Genomic DNA, 6,664 nt, shown 5'->3' on the forward strand with positions numbered 1-6,664 from the left:
GCAGATATCCAATCAACATCTGAGAAGAAACATGGGTCAAAGGTCAACACAGGCAGTGGTAAGTGGCTACAGACAATCTTATTGGCTACTGATGCACCCTGATAGTCATTATTGTAAAATACAACATTTCTTCTCAATGACTTGCCTGGCTACATAAAGGTTATATCAAATCAATATTTTGTAAACGTCCATCTATCTCAGGCCCTGGGGGTACAGTGCTCCACCCCCACCAGCAGAGGGGGCCAGCAGAGTCTAGCCGAGGAGCTCAGGGCCTACAGGGTCATTGATAAGGTCAGTCTGGGGAGGAAGGAGTTAAAGGTCAGTCAAAGAGACGGTTTCTTTTAGCTCGGTGCAGATGAAGTCGAGAAGTCAATGAGAGGAAGCCACTTTAGACTATTGAGATGCACCCTGTGGTTTCCTGTACTCATCTCATCTCCTAGAAAGACTTTTGTGTTACCTGTTTTCACCTACTGTATCCAGGGTCTTTAAAATCAGCTAGATTCAAGGAAACGAGAAGGGGAATGTAAGCCAGTGTGTAATATTAACTGTTGAAATGCAGTGTGTCTGTGTGTCAGTGAAAGAAGTGTGTGTGTTAGGGGTGCCACAAGGTCAGTTTAGATTACTGGTCCTCTCAAACAGCTGTTGGCAAAGTGACTCCAGCACTGGAGCATGAAATTACTTGGCTGGCAGAGCAGACATTACACAACACAGAATCAATGGAGCTCAACACGGGCCAGTGCCACAGCTCTATGAACACAACCAACACACAAATAATATTGACACAGTACAACACACAACATGTGCTACAGTGTTGTAGTTCTACACAAAACTAAATCCATAATATGTTTACACACAACTCAGCAACACAACTAAGTACCACGAGGACATTTTCTCCATTCCTCTGTGCAAATCAAAATGTGTCCAACGAAAGATAACAGCATTGTTTCTAAACTAACGAACAACGGCATACCGAACACAACATTTCTCTCATTCTACCTCCTTCTCTCACTTTTAATTGGTGACAGGGGGGATAGATAGAAAGAGCTGGTCACCCCTGCGTCTCCTCCCTCCTCCCCTCTTTTCTCCCTCGTCCCTGATGTTGGTGTGTTAATTATATTAGCGCCCTGGCTAGCACTTTCACTCTGTTTACTCACAACTCCATTCATATCTATTTAGCCTGCACCTGTTTGGGCCCAGCCTGTGTCACAGAGAGAATAACACACAAACTGCCACATATGCTCCAGCTCGCCCCTGACAGAATGAGCAGGAGAGAAATGGAGATGTCAGAGAGAGGAGGAGAAGTGAAGGAGAAAATAAATGAAGATGTCAGGAAAGGAGAGAGGAAGGGAGGGGGTCCAGGCAGGTGCAATGGGAAATATTTAAGAGTGAGGGAGGAAAGGCAGGGAAGGAGGAAGGGAAGAGAAGAGATTGAGGGATACTGTAATGTTTATGCTTTGTCTTTTTAAATGGGTATTCTATTGTTTGTTTTCCCTCTCAGGTTCTTCTGATTATGGACATGAGAACCCAGGAGACCTTCATTTTGAAAGTAACTCTATGTGGTGAACTACTAGTCTTACTCTTGTGTGTGTCAGTCCTATGTATCCAGACTGTAGTGGCATGTATGTGTGTGTGTGTGTGTGAAAGCCACCATGTGCTTTGAGTGTAATGGTGTAGATGCCAACGAACATCACGGCACAGACGACACACACACACACACACACACACACACACACACACACACACACACACAACACCACACACACACACACACAACACACACCACACACACCACACACACACACACACACACACACACACACACACCACACACACACACACACACACCAACACACACACCCTCCGCTGAAGTCGAGGAAAACTCATAAACATGTACTGTATGTGTCTTGCTGAGTACAGACAGGGAGTCAGGATGGCAGGAAAATGTTTGCACAACCTCAATGCAATGTTTCTACTTCATCGATGTCCTTTCAACTTTTGTCCCTCAACCCTACAACATCACTCATCTCCTCTCTAACTTTTCCCCTCAACCCTGGCCTTTTCCCTCCCTGCCTCCTCACCAGGGCCTGAGGAAGAGCAGTGAGTGTGGGAGGACCAAGCGTACCATCATTCCTCACTCCGTGCCCCAAATGGGCATTGAGGAAGTTCATCTTCTCAGAGGACACTGTGTTTCTGCAGCTGCAGTATGCTGAGGGTGCACTGCGCACTCCTTCCTTTTGTCTCTGTCACTAACTTCATATTTCCTATGTATTCTCTCTCTCCTCGTCTCCTCGTCTCGTCTCTCCTTTTCTATGTATACCCACTCACACTTACCCTACAATCTCTCCCTCCCTCCCTGTCGCTCCCTCCCATTTCCTCCCTGCCCTTGTTGTAAACAGATGTTTGATAGAGATTGGTTTATGTCACAGGTCATTATTCTGAATACCCGGTGGCACAGCGCTTCATTAGCTATGCTAACACCTGGGCCTCCTTATTTTCCATTCAAAGTGTGTGTGTGTGTGTGTGTGTGTGTGAAAGAGAGAGAAAGTACTAATAGCAGTTACTCACATGAGAAGATTCTTCCCACAATTGTATTACTTGTGAAAGATGCAATGACAAGGGCGCAGGAGGCTGGGGTGGACAGGGGGACAGGGGGGAAATGCCCACCTCCCCCCAAAGGTGTAATACAAGCGCAAGACTTTTAGATTTGTTGAGGGACTTTTATTTAGAAAAGGCCTCCGCTGCTGGAACAGGAGTCACTTCCCCTGCCCCCACTGACTGACTGACTCCCCTGCCCCCACTGACTGACTGACTCCCCTGCCCCCACTGACTCATTCTAGGTTGTTTCAAGCAGTGTCATCTGTCACTAGCAAATGACTGATTTCATGAACCTTGTTTCTTGAGCTACATATGTTAACATGGGCTATTTTTAGCACTTTTCTGGGATGCTTGTGTCATTGAACAGTCATTGTCTCAATGCAGCCTTATAATGCTGTGAAAGAATCCAGGAACCCAAATGATTTGGGTGGATACCATCCTCCTTATAATACGAGCTTTGTTTCCAGAAGGTATCAAAATTGTCAATAAATGTTACACACACAGAGCTACCACAGTCTCGTAGCCAGTTATGGAGGGTTAAAAGTCTGCTGAACCATTCAATGCCACGATTTGGGGATGGCAGAGGGCCAGATATTATAGGGCGCTTGTTGGTGTCTAGTAGTGACCCAATCAGTTCTTTAACCTGTCTGGGAACAGGGTTCCGCTAGCGGAAATACTAGAAATACTCATAATAAACTTTGATAAAAGATACAAGTATTATACACAGAATTATAGATCCACTTCTCCTTAATGCAACCGCTTTGTCAGATTTCAAAAAAGCTTTAAGGAAAAAGCAAACCATGCAATAATCTGAATACGGCGCTCAGAGACCAAAACAAGCCAAACATATACCCGCCATGTTGCGGAGTCAACAGAAGTCAGAAATAGCATTTTAAATATTCACTTACCTTTGATGATCTTGTCACGATCGTCTATGGGTGAGAGAGAGGACCAAGGCGCAGCGTGTGCAAAATACATTCTCTTTTATTTAGAGAAGGGAAAAAACACGAAAACGAACACTGAATACAAACTAAACAAAACAACAAACGACCGTAAAGCTAACGACGTAAGTGCATAGACAAGCAACAAACGTTCAACATAGACAATTACCCACCAAACCCAAATGCCTATGGCTGCCTTAAATATGGCTCTCAATCAGAGACAATAAACCACAGCTGCCTCTAATTGAGAACCAATCTAGGCAGCCATAGACATACAAACACCTAGACAAGACACTGACCCATTAAACGTACAAACCCCTAGACAAACCAAAACACATACATTCCCCATGTCACACCCTGACCTAACTAAAATAATAATGAAAACAAAGATAACTAAGGCCAGGGTGTGACAGATCTTCATCAGAATGCACTCTCAGGAATCCCAGTTCCACAATAAATGTTTGATTAGTTCGATAACGTCCATAATTTWTGTCCAAATACCTCCTTTTTGTTCGCGGGTTTAGCCCAGTAATCCAAATGCTCAATGCGCGATTGCTTAGTTCAGACAAAGTCAAAAAAGTCATATTACAGTTCGTAGAAATATGTCAAACAAAGTATAGAATCAATCTTTAGGATGTTTTTATCATAAATCTTCAATAATGTTCCAATCAGAGAATTCCTTTGTCTTCAGAAATGCAATGGAACTCAAGCTAACTCTCCCGTGAATGCGCATGGTCAGCTCATGGGACTCTGGGAGAGACCTTACTCAATCCCGTCTCATTCGCCCCCACCTCACAGTAGAAGCATCAAACAAGGTTCTAAAGACTGTTGACATCTAGTGGAAGCATTAGGAAGTGCAACATGACCAATCTCCCACTGTACCTTCAATAGGGAATGCGTTGAAAAACGACCAACCTCAGATTTCCCACTTCCTGGTTGGATTTTTTCTCAGGTTTTTGCCTGCCATATGAGTTATGTTATACTCACAGACATCATTCAAACAGTTTTAGAAACTTCAGAGTATTTTCTATCCAAATATACTAATTATATGCATATATTAGCAACTGGGACTGAGTATCAGGCAGTTTACTCTGGGCACGCTTTTCATCCAACCGTGAAAATGCTGCCCCCTATCCCAAACAAGTTAAAATCAATCTTCAGCTTTTCTGAGCTGCCCTTCATAATGTTATTGAATACCACATGAACTATGATATACTCCATTTCCTGATGCTGGTTTAACTTCTTGCAACTATAGGGGGTGCTGTTCCGCATTAGCATATTTTGGTCTCCAAATTAAACGGCCTATTGCTCAATTCTTGATCGTACAATATGCATATCCTTACTAATATTGGATAGAAAACACTGTCTAGTTTCTAAAACCGTTTGAATTATGTCTGTGGGTGACCCAGAACTCCCTCTACAGCAAAAATCCTGACATGACTTGCGAAGGTCTGAGAATTATCCTCTGATCTGGGTTCAGTTTTAAAGCCTGTGTATATCCTATGGCTGGAATTGAACTGCACCCGCCTTCCCCTGGATGTCAGTAACCAATGAGAAGTGGAATGGTCTGTCTGCGTAGCTGTCCGAGGTTATAAAGCCGGATGGAACGAGAGTACCTTTCTTTGTCTCGTTCGTCATGGCAAGAAGTCAGGATGACATTTTGGAACGCTCAGTTATCGACCAGAGATGTATCCGTCTGTAATTTAATTAAATATAGGTGTTAGAAACATCATAACGATGTTATTTGAAACCGATTTATATCAGTTTATGCGAGTATAGTGCTATTTTTCTGAATTTCCTTTGTATCTAGTTTGAGGATTTGGACATGTGTGTGCGACATAGCTAATGGTAGCAGCTAGTTCCAAAGGTGAAGAGGACGTTTTACAACAAAGCAACTATTCTTTTGAAGAAAAGACACATTGCCCAAGATACTGATGGAAGCTCGTCCATAAAGTAGGAACTATTTATGATGTTATTATGTATTTATGTGGAAAAATGTCATAGTGTTTGCGCGCCACTTTTGGCAGGCACTGGTCTGGCTGCAACGCACACTATATGTCTAGTAACGTTAATTTTTAAAAATCTAACATAGCGATTGCATTAAGAACTAATTTATCTTTCGATTGTTGTCCAACTTATATTTTTTAGTCAAGTTTATGAATAGTATTTTTATAAGAATAAGGCGCTAATCCAAAATGGCGCCGGCCAGAATACATGCAATGTTTGTAGTGATTACATAGTTATAACCACGATTTGTGCTGCTAAATATGCACATTTTCGAACAAAAGCTATATGCATTGTGTAATATGATGTTACAGGTCTGTCATCTGATGAAGTATATCAAGGTTAGTCAAATTATATATCTTTTGTTGGGTTGTTACGATCGCTAACATTTTCAGCTGTAAATGCGGTTGTGATTCTGGCTATTGTGTACGCTCATATAATGCTATATTGTGTTTTCGCTGTAAAACACTTAGAAAATCTGAAATATTCTCTGGATTCACAAGATCTGTGTCTTTCGATTGCTGTAGGCTGTCTATTTTCTGAAGTGTTTTAGGATGATTCTTTTGGTAATTGACGTCGGTCTCAGTAATTATTCCGGCTGCTTCCAACGCTATTTCAGATTGCAGCTGCAATGTAGAACTGTGATTTCTACCTGAAATATGCACTTTTTTCTAACAAAACTATCCTATACCATGAATATGTTATCAGACTGTCATCTGAAGAGGTTTTTTCTTGGTTAGTGGCTATCAATATCTTAGTTTAGCCGAATTGGTGATAGCACCTGAAGTAGTAAGAAACTGATGGAGTTAGAAAAGTGGTGTATTTTGCTAAGTGTTTAGCTAATAGATTTACATATTTTGTCTTCCCTGTAAAACATTTTAAAATCTGAAATGGTGGCTTTATTCACAAGATCTGTATCTTTCATCTGGTGTCTTGGACTTGTGATTTAATGATATTTAGATGCTACTATTTACTTGTGAGCTATGCTAGCTATGCTAATCAGTTGGTGTGGGGGGTGGGGTATCCCGGGACCCGGGGTAGAGGCTCGTTAGAGGTTAAAATGTTTGGGAGCAGCTTATTGATGTCCTGTACTCGTGCTCCTGGATAGCACAACGTTTTTAACA

The sequence above is a fragment of the Salvelinus sp. IW2-2015 genome, linkage group LG28, assembly GCF_002910315.2.
Source record: "Salvelinus sp. IW2-2015 linkage group LG28, ASM291031v2, whole genome shotgun sequence".
NCBI classification, from domain to species: Eukaryota; Metazoa; Chordata; class Actinopteri; order Salmoniformes; family Salmonidae; genus Salvelinus; species Salvelinus sp. IW2-2015.